The sequence below is a fragment of the Leptonychotes weddellii genome, chromosome X (assembly GCF_054177405.1).
Source record: "Leptonychotes weddellii isolate Sample4059 chromosome X, ASM5417740v2, whole genome shotgun sequence".
Classification (NCBI taxonomy): Eukaryota; Metazoa; Chordata; class Mammalia; order Carnivora; family Phocidae; genus Leptonychotes; species Leptonychotes weddellii.
The window spans coordinates 50,763,812-50,776,914 of record NC_138385.1 but is presented as its reverse complement, the minus strand read 5'-3'; the positions used below and the strand labels follow the sequence as shown (position 1 = coordinate 50,776,914).

The 13,103-nt window shown below is 37.4% G+C and overlaps 1 long non-coding RNA gene and 2 pseudogenes across 1 annotated transcript in view; 1 reads left to right on the top strand and 2 right to left on the bottom strand.

Annotated features, from left to right (window-relative positions):
- LOC145717817 (uncharacterized) overlaps window positions 1-4,353 on the top strand; it is a 176,711-nt gene extending 172,358 nt beyond the window's left edge. The window contains exon 3 of the long non-coding RNA XR_014141264.1: window positions 3,832-4,353. This is a non-coding gene — a long non-coding RNA (uncharacterized LOC145717817). The remainder of the gene's footprint in view (window positions 1-3,831) is intronic.
- On the bottom strand, window positions 1,926-2,898 carry LOC102731817 (RNA ligase 1 pseudogene; annotated as a pseudogene).
- A 7,253-nt stretch (window positions 4,354-11,606) lies between the features above and the next one.
- Window positions 11,607-12,499, bottom strand: LOC102742430 (cytochrome c oxidase subunit 6A1, mitochondrial pseudogene; annotated as a pseudogene).
- Window positions 12,500-13,103: the final 604 nt, after the last annotated feature.

Sequence of the window (13,103 nt, the reverse complement as noted above, 5' to 3'; positions counted from 1 at the left end):
TAAAGAGAAATTTATTTTTTGATTCTCACAAATATAGCTCATTATTTTAATATTAAGTTTTTGGGTCACATTGGGAATAGTGTCTTTTATTTACTTTTGAAATTCTTTTTGGGAATAACCTCCTTTATTAAAGAAAGATATTTGCCATGCTTTATCTCTTAAAGAATCTATAAACAGAACAAAAGAGCATAAGTTGAAGAATTAACTAGTGATCACTAGCTATTCTAAAGTTCAAATTGTCTCTTCACCAGATGCCTCTTAGCCAGGTAGAAGTCCTAGAGTTTCCCTAATTCTAAATATATTTTTAAAAAGTTGGGCGCCTGGGTGGCTCAGTTGGTTAAGCGACTGCCTTCAGCTCAGGTCATGATTCTGGAGTCCCTGGATCGAGTCCCACATCGGGCTCCCTGCTCGGCAGGGAGTCTGCTTCTCCCTCTGACCCTCCCCCCTCTCATGTGCTCTCTCTCAGTCTCTCTCTCTCAAATAAATAAATAAAATCTTTAAAAAAAAATAAAAAAAATAAAAAATAAAAAGTTGACTATTATTCATTAACAAATAGGTATTTGTAAAGAAAATATAAATGAAACCTAAACCAAAGAATCTTAACCAAAATAATTTGTGTTATAGCCAAGTCTTTTTCATTGCCTCAATGAGAGTATCTGATATACTTTTGGAGAATGATTAAATGCCGACCCTCCCCCACCCATTTAAGAACTGATAAATTTTAGTCAAAAACTAGGACATAACTTACAGAACAAATAATTTGATTTACCAGCTAACAAGTTAGTTACTTATGCTGTACCATGAAACCTTATTAACAAAATTCTAAGAAAATACTTCTGCCTATATAGTATATAAGTATATTAGATTATTCAGGTTACTTTGGATTTTGTGTTTGTAATTAAGTCTCTTTAGTTCAAATCTAAAGAATATATTATATTCCTACATACCTTTCAAAGATATTATGTTTCTACTAGGAGAAACAAAAAAGCTGAAAAAAGAACTGGAAAACTTTGATCCTTCATTTTTTGAAGAAATTGAAGATCTGAAGTATAATTATAAAGAAGTGAAAAAGAATATTCTTTTAGAAGAAAAGTTAAAAAAAACTTTCTGAATAATGTGGAGTTGAATTAACTAGTCCTGTTGCTGCTTCTGAACAGTTTGAAGATGAAGAAGAAAGTCCTGCTGATCTCCCCATTTATTAAGGACTACCTATACCTGTAGTTTTATTTAACTACTAACTTTATAAGTTAAAACTTAATCTGGAAATCAAACAGGTCTCTGACCTACATGATTTTCTTCTTCATACCCTGTACCTTTGCTAAATACAAGTTTTAGTAAATAAAATTATATGAAATTTTAAACATAATAGAAAAGTATATTTTTGATGACTTTAGAGTAAGTTATGACTATCAAATAAGCTGTGATGAATTTCTGTATACATAATGTTTAAGTTTTTTAAAGAGTATGGGGTGAGCTTTAATAACTTTTAACATTTAAAATTGGGGTTTTATATATACTTATTTACATGTGTGTTAAGACTCTAGTTTTATATATATGTACATGTATATAAACATGAGGTTACAGCCATATGTTTTGTTAAGTGTTAGAACAAATTCATCTTGAACTATTTAATTTTTAAAGTTAATGATCCAAAATTGTTGGTTTAATTGTTGTCTTTATCCAACTTTTGTACAAGGTAGGGAGCTTATTATTATATTTCTAAGTCTAATGGTTGAAATTCATTTGGTGGTTCTAAAAATTTTTTTGAATAGACCTTTGCAACTGGGAAATTCATTTCTTCAAACGCTAGAAGACATATTGCTCTATTAGACATGGAACCTTGAGATTTTTTTACCTTCCACATATGACAGAATATTCAAGATTCAAAGATAACAATAAAGCTGGTTCTTAATTGCATTTCTAGTTTATACATCAAGTATTATATCTTTGAATTTACCAAATTTCTGATTATCTATTTTTGAAAAAAGACTAAACAAACAGTATCAAAGGCATGGTCATACTTATTCAGGTTCATGTTGATAATAACTGGTTTTGAATTCATGTAAGTATCTGGAATTGGCCAGCCTAAACCAAGATGATGGCGATGAACCTTGATTAAACAGCCATCACTGCAATTACATAATATTCCTTCAATTTTACCCTCTCTGCAATGTTCAAACTAGGATAATAGATCATTGTGCTTCAAGGTAGGTTGATTTCAGATTTGAAATGTCCCATGTGGTATAAGAAGATGTAATGGATGCTTCTTGCTTCCTAACCCATATGGGTTTCCATTAATATTTGTTCATATAAGTTCTAGTGTTTGTTCTAGGAGATCTGAGAGTGGTACTGCACTAATTTCCAGAAGCCCAGGACTACCAGGATGATGCTTCAGTACCAGGGCAACTTTGAATTAATAATTAACTTCAGAGGAATGTCAGTAGTACTGTTTGTTGTGTTTCTCTACTGGTACCCAACCAGGAATGTGTCCATTTTCATCAGGCATCGGATTCCTGTTTAATTGTTCTATTTCCTTCGCTGGTATCCAGCACTCTGGAACAGGTTTGAAGTCCTCCTCAACATTCCAAAAAAAATCTTTTAAGTTTTGTTTTGAATGTAAATAATTTTTAAATCTTTTCTCAGCTAATTTCTTAGGTTTTCTATCTAGTCGAGCCCAAAGGTATGGCTGACCTTTGTAGGTAGTAATATAACAACATGTTTCATCCACTTTTTCTGTTGGAATTGCACTGTATATATCTGCATCTAATGCCTTGTGACTTAGAGTTTCAGTTGCCAAAACTTTAAATGGCTGATGCTCCCTTTTGGTGGAGGGCTCCTCTTTCACCTCTATCACAAACACACAGGCATTTTCTGCTGCACCAAATCTAGGCGCCTCATGGTGGGCCCAACAGGTAGTGCAAATGCAGAGGACGCTTCCAAACAGCTCTGCAGCCAGGAAAGCATCCCTCCCCAGCAGTCACACACACTGCTCAAACCACAAACACTGCCCGCTCAGCACTTTTAATTTTCCTGATAGTTGTCCATGACTTACTCATTGTTGGCCTCCAGGTATCCTGTTAGAACCTAACTAACTGCACACTCTAACACTTTGGTGGAGATTTTAGTATTATAATGAAGTAAATGTAGTTATCTGTCATTTTAGAATTCATTCCATGGCCCATTTATGCAGGGATTATGTTCAAACTGGTCTGGGTGGTCTGGGCCAGCTGGAGGTCTTGTCAAGGCAATCACTATCACTTAAGGGGTGGTTTTGGTTTCCATTTGCATGAATTAAGAGATAAGCTGGAAAGAAGAGCTTAAGGGAAAATATGGGACAGAAGTCAGTGAATACAAGCAGGTGGGCAGTAAAGATCAAGTATTAGGGTCTAGCTGGCCATAAAAAAGAATGAAATCTTGTCATTTGGAATGACATGGATAGAGGTAGAGTGCATTATGCTAAGCAAAATAAGTCAGAGAAAGACAAATACCATATGATTTTACTCATATGTAGAATTTAAGAAACAAAACAGATGAACATAGAGTAAAAAAGAGAGAGAGAGAGGCAAACCATAAAACAGACTCTTAACTGTAGAGAAAAAACTGAGGGTTGATGGAGGAGAGGTGGGTAGGAGATGGGCTAAATGAGTGTTGGGTATTGAGGGCACTTGTGATGAGCATTGGGTGTTATATGTAAGTGATGAATCACTAAATTCTACTCTTGAAACTAATATTACACTATATGTTAACTAACTAGAATTTAAATAAAAAGTTGAAAAAAGAGAAATAGAAATTAAAAAGAAAAAAGACTAAGACAAATTCTCTCTCTTTCAGAATGTCTTTGAGCTGAGATATCAATCTTCTCCTGCCTTCAGACTCTGACTTGAACTGGAACTTGCACCTTCAACTCTCCTGGTTCTCAGTCCTTTAGACTCAGACTAGAAGTATACCATCAATCTTCCTGGGTCGCCATCTGCAGATCTTGGGAATTCTCAGCTGCCATAATGGCATAAGCCAATTCCTTAAAATAAGTCAATCATATACATATACATATAAGCATACATATATAGGCATCCCTCACTTTACTGTGCTTTGCAGATACTGTGATTTTTAAAAATTGTTTGTGGCAACACTGCATTGAGTAAGACTACCAGTGCCATTTTTCCAATGGCATTTTCTCCCTTGTGTCTCTGTCACATTTGGTAATCTTCATTATATTTCAAATATTTGCATTATTATTATATTTTTATTGTGATCTATGATCAGTTATCTCTGATGTTACCATTGTAATTGTTTTGTGGGGTCATGAACCATGCCCATATAACATGACAATAAATACTGTGTGTGTTCTGACTACTCCACCAACTGGTCATTCCTCCATCTCTCTCCCCCTTCTTGGGCCTCCTTATTCCCTGAGACACAACAATACTAAAATTAGGCCAATTAGTAATCCTATAATAGCCTCTTAGTGTTCAAGTGAAAGGAAGAGTCAAACATCTTTCACTTTAAATCAAAAGCTAGAAATGATTAAGCTTAGTGAGGAAGGCAGGTCAAAAGCTGAAATAAGTCAAAAAGTAGACATCTTGCACCAAACTGTTAGTAAAGTTGTATATGCAAAGGAAAAGCTTTTGAAGGAAATTAAAAGTGCCACTCCAGTGAACACAAAAATGATAAAGTGAAACAGGCTATTGTTAATATAGACAAAGTTTTAGTGGTCGTGATAGAAGATCAAACCACCTACAACATTCCCTTAAACCAAAGCCTAATCTAGAGCAAGGCCCTAACTCTCAATTCTATGAAAGCTGAAAGAGGTGTGGAAGCTGCAGAATAAAAGGTTTGAATCTAAGAGAGGTTAGTTCATGAAGTTTAAGGAAAGAAGCCATCTCCATAACAAAGAAGTACAAGGTGAAGCAGGAAGTGCTGATGTATAAGCTGAAGCAAGTTTTGCAGAAGATCTAGGTAACATAATGAATGAAGGTGGCTACACTAAGTAACAGATTTTCAATGTAAATGAAACAATCTTCTATTGGAAAAAGATTCCATCTAAGACTTTTGTAGCTGGAGAGGAGAAGTCAATGTCTAGCTTCCAAGCTTCAAAGGACAGACTGACTTGTTAGAGGTTATTGTAGCTGGTGACTTTAAGTTGAAGTCAGTGCTCTTTTATCATTCCAAAGGTTCTAGGGACTTTAGGAATTATGCTAAATCTACTATTCCTGTTCTCTATAAATGAAATAATAAAGCCTGAATGACAGTACATCTGTTTACAACGTGGTTTACTGAATATTTTAAGCCCTCTTTTGAGACCTACAGCTTACAAGAAAATGTTCCTTTCAAAATATGACTGCTTATTGACAACACACTTGGTCACCCAAGAGCTCTGATGGAAATGCACAATGAGATTCATGCTGTTTTTAATGCCTGCTAATACAGGATCCATTTTGAAGCCTGTGGATCAGGGGAAAATTTTGAATTTCAATTCTTATTATTTAACAGATAACATTATTATTTAACAGATTAACAATTTGTAAGGTTATAGATGCCATAGTGATTCCCCTGATGGATCTGAGAAAAATAAATATAAAACACTCTCAGAAGAATTTGCCATTCTAGATGCCACTAAGGTCATTTGTGATTCATGGGAAGAGGTCAAAATATCAACATTAACAGGAGTTTGGAAGAAGTTGATCCCAAACCTCATGGATGACCTTGACAGGTCCGAAACTTCAGTGGAGGAAGTAACTGCAGATGTGGTATTAATAGCAAGAGAACTAAAATTAGAAGTGCAGCCTGAAGATGTAACTGAATTGCAGCAATCTTATGATAAAACTTTAACACATAAGGAACTTCTTCTTATGGATAAGCAAAGAAAGTGGTTTTCTGACATGAAATCTACTAGAGGAGATGCTGTGAAGATTGTTGAAATGACAACAAAGGATTTATAATATTACACAAACTTAGTTGATAAAACAGCAACAAGGATTGAGAGGACTGACTCCAATTTTGAAAAGAAGTTCTAGGAGGAGAAAAGATGGCAGAGGAGTAGGGGACCCTATTTCAACCAGTCCCCTGAATTGAGCTGGATATCTACCAGACCATTCTGAACACCCACAAAATCAGCCTGAGATGTAAGAAGATATATCTGAATTTCTACAAACAGAATATCTCCTGTGGTTGGTCTCAAGGTATGAAGCCAGGAGCCGTGATGTTGCGGGCAGATATCGAAAGATAAACGGAAGGGGGAGGGAGACTCTGGGATCTTGCACTGCCTGGGTGCAAAAGCCTCCCATGCTGGGAACAGGGCACAGACTCGCAGACCTGTAGCAATGGGGAAAGGACTTCAGGGCAGCCCCCCAGACTGAAACCTGGAGCTGCGGGGGCACATGTGTGAACCAGGGGTGGCTTGCGGTTTGAGAAGCACAAAGGGCAGAGACGTGCCTGGACATGGACATGAGGGCTGGAAGTGCTGCTGTGGGGTGCACAACCCAGGAACCTGCAGTTTTTAGCTGCACAGACAGAAATTGGGACAGTGTGGCCTGGAGAGCTCAGTGAAGATCAGACTGCGATCTCTCTATTCTGAAACAGGGGTTTGGATACATTCACTTCTGCTCTGACTCTCAGAAGAGACACAGAAAGCCACCAGGGAAAGCCGTCAGAGAACAAAAGCCCTAAAAAAACCATTTTCACTGAGCCCACCCACCCCACAAGGGGCAGGGCAACTCTGCCCAAACAGGGGTTGCTTGAGTAACAGCATGGCAGGCCCTTCCCCCAGAAGAAAGGCTGGAAGAACAAGAGGCAGACAACCTTAAGGTCCCTATAAAACAGGTGCATCTTCCTTGGGTTGTGGTTAATAATTTGGACTCTGTACATTCCCCCAACCACCCCTCAACAGAATGACTAAGAGAAGGAACCCCCAACAAAGGAAAGACTCAGGGACTGTGGCCTCTGCCACAGAACTAATATATATATATATATATATATATATATATATTTAAATAATGGATATAATGGATATAACCAAGATGTCAGAAAGTGACTTCAGAGTAACAATTATCAAGGTGATATCTAGCCTTGAGAAAGATATTAACAACAATATAGAATCTCTAAGGGCAGAAATGAGATCTAATCAGGCCCAACTTAAAAATGCTATGAATAAAATGCAGTCCAAACTGGATAATCTCACTGCCAGGGTAAATGAGGCAGAAGAATGAATTAGTGAGAGAGAGGATAAAATGATAGAAAAGAAGGAAATTGAGGTGGCATGGGAAAAACAAATTAAAACCCAAGGAATCAAACTGAGAGATATTATTCACTCAATGAAACGTTCCAATATCAGAATTATTGCAGTCCCTGAGGGGGTGGAGAGAGAGAGAGAGAGAGAGGTCTAGAAGATATATTTGAGCAAATTGTAGCTGAGAACTTCCTTAATCTGAGGAAGGAAATAAGCATTTGTGCCCAAGAGGCAAGGAGAACCCCTCCCAAGATCAATAAGAACAGACTGACACCATGACATATAATAGTAAAATTTGCAAATCTTAGATCCAAGGAAACAATCTTGAAAGCAGTGAGGGGGAAGAGATTTCTACGTACAGAGGGAGGAACATCAGAATAATGTCAGACCTATCCACAGAGACCTGGCAAGCCAGAAAGGGCCAGCAAGACAAATTCAGGGTACTAAATGAAAAGAATACGCAGCCAAGAATACTTTACCCAGAAAGGCAGTCAAACAGAATGGATGGAAAAAGGAGCTTCTAAGACCAGCAGAAAATGAAAGAATATGTGACCACCAAGCCAGCCCGGCAAGAAATATTAAGAGGGGATCTATACAAGAAGAAAGACCCCAAGAGTGATATAGATCAGAAATTTACAGAGACAATCTATAGAAACAAAGACTCCACAGGTAACATGATGATAATAAATTCATATCTTTCAATAATCACTCTCAACGTGAATGGCCTAAATGCTCCCATGAAATAGCACAGGGTTACAGATTGGATAAAAAGACAGGACCCATCCATATGCTGTCTACAAGGGACTCATTTTGAACCTAAAGATACATCAAGACATAAAGTGAAGGGAGGGAGAACCATTTTTCATACCAATGGACCTCAAAAGAAAGTTAGGGTAGCAATTCTTATATCAGACAAATTAGATTTTAAACTAAAGACTGTAATTAGAGATACAGAAGGACACTATACCATGCTAAAAGGGTCTATCCAACAAAAGGATCTAGCCATTGTTAATATCTATGCCCCCAACATAGGAGCAGCCAACTACATATGCCAACTGTTAACAAAATAAAGAGACATATTGATAATAATACGCTAATAGTAGGAGACTTCAACAATCCACTATCAGCAATAGACAGATGATCTAAGCAGAAAATCAACAAAGAAACAAGAGCTTTGAATGACACACTGGACCAGGTGGACCTCATAGATATATACAGAACAGTTCACCCTAAAACAACAGAATACTCATTCTTCTCAAGTGCACATGGAACTTTCTCCAGAAGAGACCACATACTGGGTCACAAATCAGGTCTCAACTGGTACCAAAAGACTGAGATTATTCCCTGCATATTCTCAGACCATAATGCTTTAAAACTGGAACTCAACCACAAGAAAAAATTTGGAAGAAATTCAAACACTTGGAAGCTAAAGACCACTCTGCTCAAGAATGTTTGGGTCAACCAGGAAATCAAAGAAGAACTTAAACAATTCATAGAAAACAATGAGAACAAAAACACATTGGTCCAAAACCTATGGGATACTGCAAAGGAGGTCCTAAGGGGGAAATACATAGCCATCCAAGACTCACTCAAAAAAACAGAAAAATCCTGAATACACAAATTAACTTTATACCCTAAAGCCCTGGAGAAAGAACAAATAAACCCTAAGCCAGGCATCAGAAGAGAAATAATTAAGATTAGAGCAAAGATCAATGAATTAGAAACCAGAAATACAGTAGATCAGATAAACGAAACTAGAAGCTGGTTCTTTGAAAGAATTAATAAGATCAATAGACCACTGGCCAGACTTATCCAAAAGAAAAGATAAAGAACCCAAATTTAAAAATTATGCATGAAAGGGGAGAGATTATGACTAACACCAAGGAAATAGAAACAATTATTAGAAATTAGTATCAACAACTGTAGGCCAATAAAGTAAACAACCTAGAAGAAATGGATACCTTCTGGGAAACCTATAAACTACAACGACTGAAACAGGAAGAAATTGACAACCTGAATAGACCAATAACCAGTAATGAGATTGAAGCAGTGATCAAAAACCTCCCAAAAAAACAAGAGTCCAGAGCCTGATGGATTCCCTTGGGAATTCTACCAAACATTCAAAGAAGAAGTCATACCTATTCTCCCAAAGCTCTTTCATAAAATAGAAAGAGAAGGAAAACTTCCAAACTCATTCTATGAGGTCAGCATTACCTTGATCCCAAAACCAGGCAAAGACCCCATCAAAAAGGAGAATTTCAGACCAATATCCCTGAGGAATATGGATTCCAAAATTCAGAACAAGATCCTAGCTAATAGGATCCAACAGTACATTAAAAGGATTATCCAGGGGTGCATGGGTGGCTCAGTCCATCAAGCATCTGCCTTCATCTTGGGTCATGGTCACAAGGCCCTGGGATCAAGCCCCATATCAGGCTCCTTGCTCCATGGGGAGCCTGCTTCTCCCTCTCCCTTTGCCTCTCCTCCTGCTTGTGCTCTCTGTCGCTATCTCTGTCACTATCTGTCTCTATCAAGTAAATAAATAAAATCTTTAAAAATAAATAAATAAATAATAAATAAATAAAATAAAATAAAAGCATTATCCATAATGACCATGTAGGATTTATCCCTGGGATGCAAGTGTGGTTCAACATTCACAAATCAATCAATGTGATAGAACACATAAATAAGAGAAAAGAATCACATGTTTCTCTCAATTGATGCAGAAAACGCATTTGACAAAATACAGCACCCTTTCCTGATTAAAACTCTTCAGAGTATAGGGATAGAGGGAACATTCCTCAATTTCATAAAACCCATCCATGAAAAGCCCACAGTGGATATCATTCTCAATGGGGAAAAGCTGATAGCATTTCCCTGAAGATCAGGAACACAAGGATGCCCACTCTCACCACTATTGTTCAGCATAGTACTGGAAGTCCTAGCAAGAGCAATCAGACAACAAAAAGAAATAAAAGGTATTCAGATTGGCAAAGAAGAACTCAAACTCTCACTCTTCACAGATGACATGATACTTCATGTGGAAAATCCAAAAGTCTCCACCCCCAAATTGCTAGAACTCATACAGCAATTCAATAATGTGGAAGGATACAAAATCAATGCACAGAAATCAGTTGCTTTCCTATACACTAACCATATAACTGTAGAAAGAGAAATTAGGAAATCTATTCCATTTACAATAGCACCAAAACCCTTGAGATACATTGGAATAAACCTAACCAAAGAATTAAAGGATCTATACTCTTGGAACTACAGAACACTTATGAAGGAAATTGAAGAAGACACAAAAAGATGGAGAAACATTCCATGCTCTTGGATTGGAAGAATAAAACTTGTTAAAATATCTTTGCTGCCCAGAGCAATCTATACTCTCAATGTAGGGAAAAGAAGGGGCACATACAGCCCAAGTTACATAGCAGCAAGTCCACAATAGGCAAACTGTGGAAGGAGCCAAGATGTCCTTCAACAGATGAATGGATAAAGAAGATTTGGTCCATATATACAATGGAATATTACTCAGCCATCAGAAAGGATGAATACCCAACATTTGCATTGACATGGATAGAACTGGAGGGGATTATGCTAAGTGAAATAAGTCGAGCAGAGAAAGACAATTATATGGTTTCACTTATCTGTGGAACATAAGGAATAGCATGGAGGACATTAGGAGAAGGAAGGGAAAAATGAAGGAGGAGAGTCAGAGGGGGAGATGAACCATGAGAGACTATGGACTCTGGGAATCAAACTGAGGGTTTTAGTGGGGAGGGGGTGGGGGGATGGGTGAATCAGGTGATGGGTATTAAGGAGGGCACATATTGCATGGAACAAGGGGTGTTATATGCAAACAATAAATCATGGAACACACATCAAAAACTAATGATCTACTGTATTGTGCCTAACATAACATAATAAAAATAAATAAATAAATAAATAAATAAATAAATAAATAAATAAATAAACAGGAAAAAAAAGAAAAGAAGTTCTACTGGGAGGAAAATGCTATTAAACAACATGACATGCTACAGAGAAATTGCTAATGAAAGGAAGCACCAATCAATGTGGCAACATCATTGTCTTATTTTTATTGCCACAGCCACTCCAAATTTCATCAACCACCACCCTGAAGAGTCAACAGTTTTCAACTTTGAGACAAGTCCTTCTACCAGCAAAAAGATAATATTTGATGATGGTGCAGATTATAGTCAGCAATTTTTATCAATAAAGTATTTTTAATTAAGGTATATACATTATTTTTTATACATAATGCTATTTTACTCTTAGTAGACCTCGGTATAGTGTAAACAATTATTTTATTTGTTTTTTGTTTTTTGTTTTTCGTGGACCAATCTAAGTTATTTATTTAAGCCATCTCCTGCCATAAGCAAAGGGATGGAAGATCCGTATACTGGTCATCATTTGATACAAACAAGGAAGGTGAGCTTAAGGTCCCATAGACTTTTCTGGTCAGTGTGCAGAGTCATGATCTAAACCAGTGCTGTAGTCCCCCTGGGTGGTGGTCCAGGTTCTCTTTTTTCATCTTCATAGCCGATTGGAAGTGGATTCACGTGAGAGTTATGGAATAGAGTATGATTACCATCTCCCCAGGGAAAGGGCTTGGACCTGATGTGGAGATGGTGGTAGGCGATGAACTCGGGTCTCTCATGCTCTCTGTGATGCGACCTCAGGAAGACATTCAGCATGCTCACATCCATGCCAGGGAGCATTGCGAAGTAGGTGAGAGCCTTCCACATGTGAGCTGAGCCCTCCTCGCTGTGGGCACCACTTGACATGGACAGCCCCAGCCGTGCCCCGGACCAACCTAGCAGCCCAGACAGATGGGACACAGCTACCACGCCACTGCCATTTTAGATAGTGTAAACAACTTTTACATGCTCTGGGAAACCGAAAAATTATTTTTGCTAATTATTGCAATATCCACTTTATTGCAATGGTTTAGAACCAAACTTCCAATATTTGTAAGGTATGCTTTTGACACATGCATATACAATCTTCTATTGGCTGTGTTTCTCCAGAGAACACTGAGTGATACAGATCTTGATACCAGGATGAAGTCCTTAAACATTTAAGCCACATATTTGTGCTTTCAGGGCCTGCTTGGACCTGATCATATATATATCACCTCCACTTGGTGATGGATTGTTGGTGCACACATTGAAGTTTATGTCTTGATGGGTCAGATAAAACCCAGTTCATGATGGACAGCTCAGATAACATGGTAAGAAGGTAGCCCATGGTTAAGCATTCAGTCTACTAAGGTCCACTAGCCAGCCAAGAGCATTTCTCAAAAGCATATTAATTATTCATGGATGATGTCAAGGCTTTGATCCAAAAACCTATTGTCCTGCACTCCAATTCAACTATGGCACCTGCCAAATACCCAAACATTGTCCCTATCTGCCACTGACACTTTTATCAACAATGCATCTACTGAATTATATGGCTGAGTGACAGAGCAGCTTGCATCTTATTGTGGGACCCACTCAAAAGTAGCAGGCTTTTTGGGTCACGTGGAAAATTAGTGAGTCATAGCCAAACACTTCTGCCATAAGAAGTGGCTGTGCAAATCTCTTAAATATAGACCACATTTTGGCTTCTGAAATTCAAGCAAATTTATCACAATATCCTTCTAAAATAGAGAAGACTTGTTATCTTTTCCACATCTATTCCCAGAGAGAGGATAATCTATCAGGGAATGTGAAATGAGACCCCAGGCCCAGAATTGTTTTTAAATTAACATTTATTATATCTTCTTCTTACTTTTATCTTTATTTTTTTATTTATTTTTAATTTAATTTAATTTTATTATGTTATGTTAGTCACCATGCATCATTAGTTT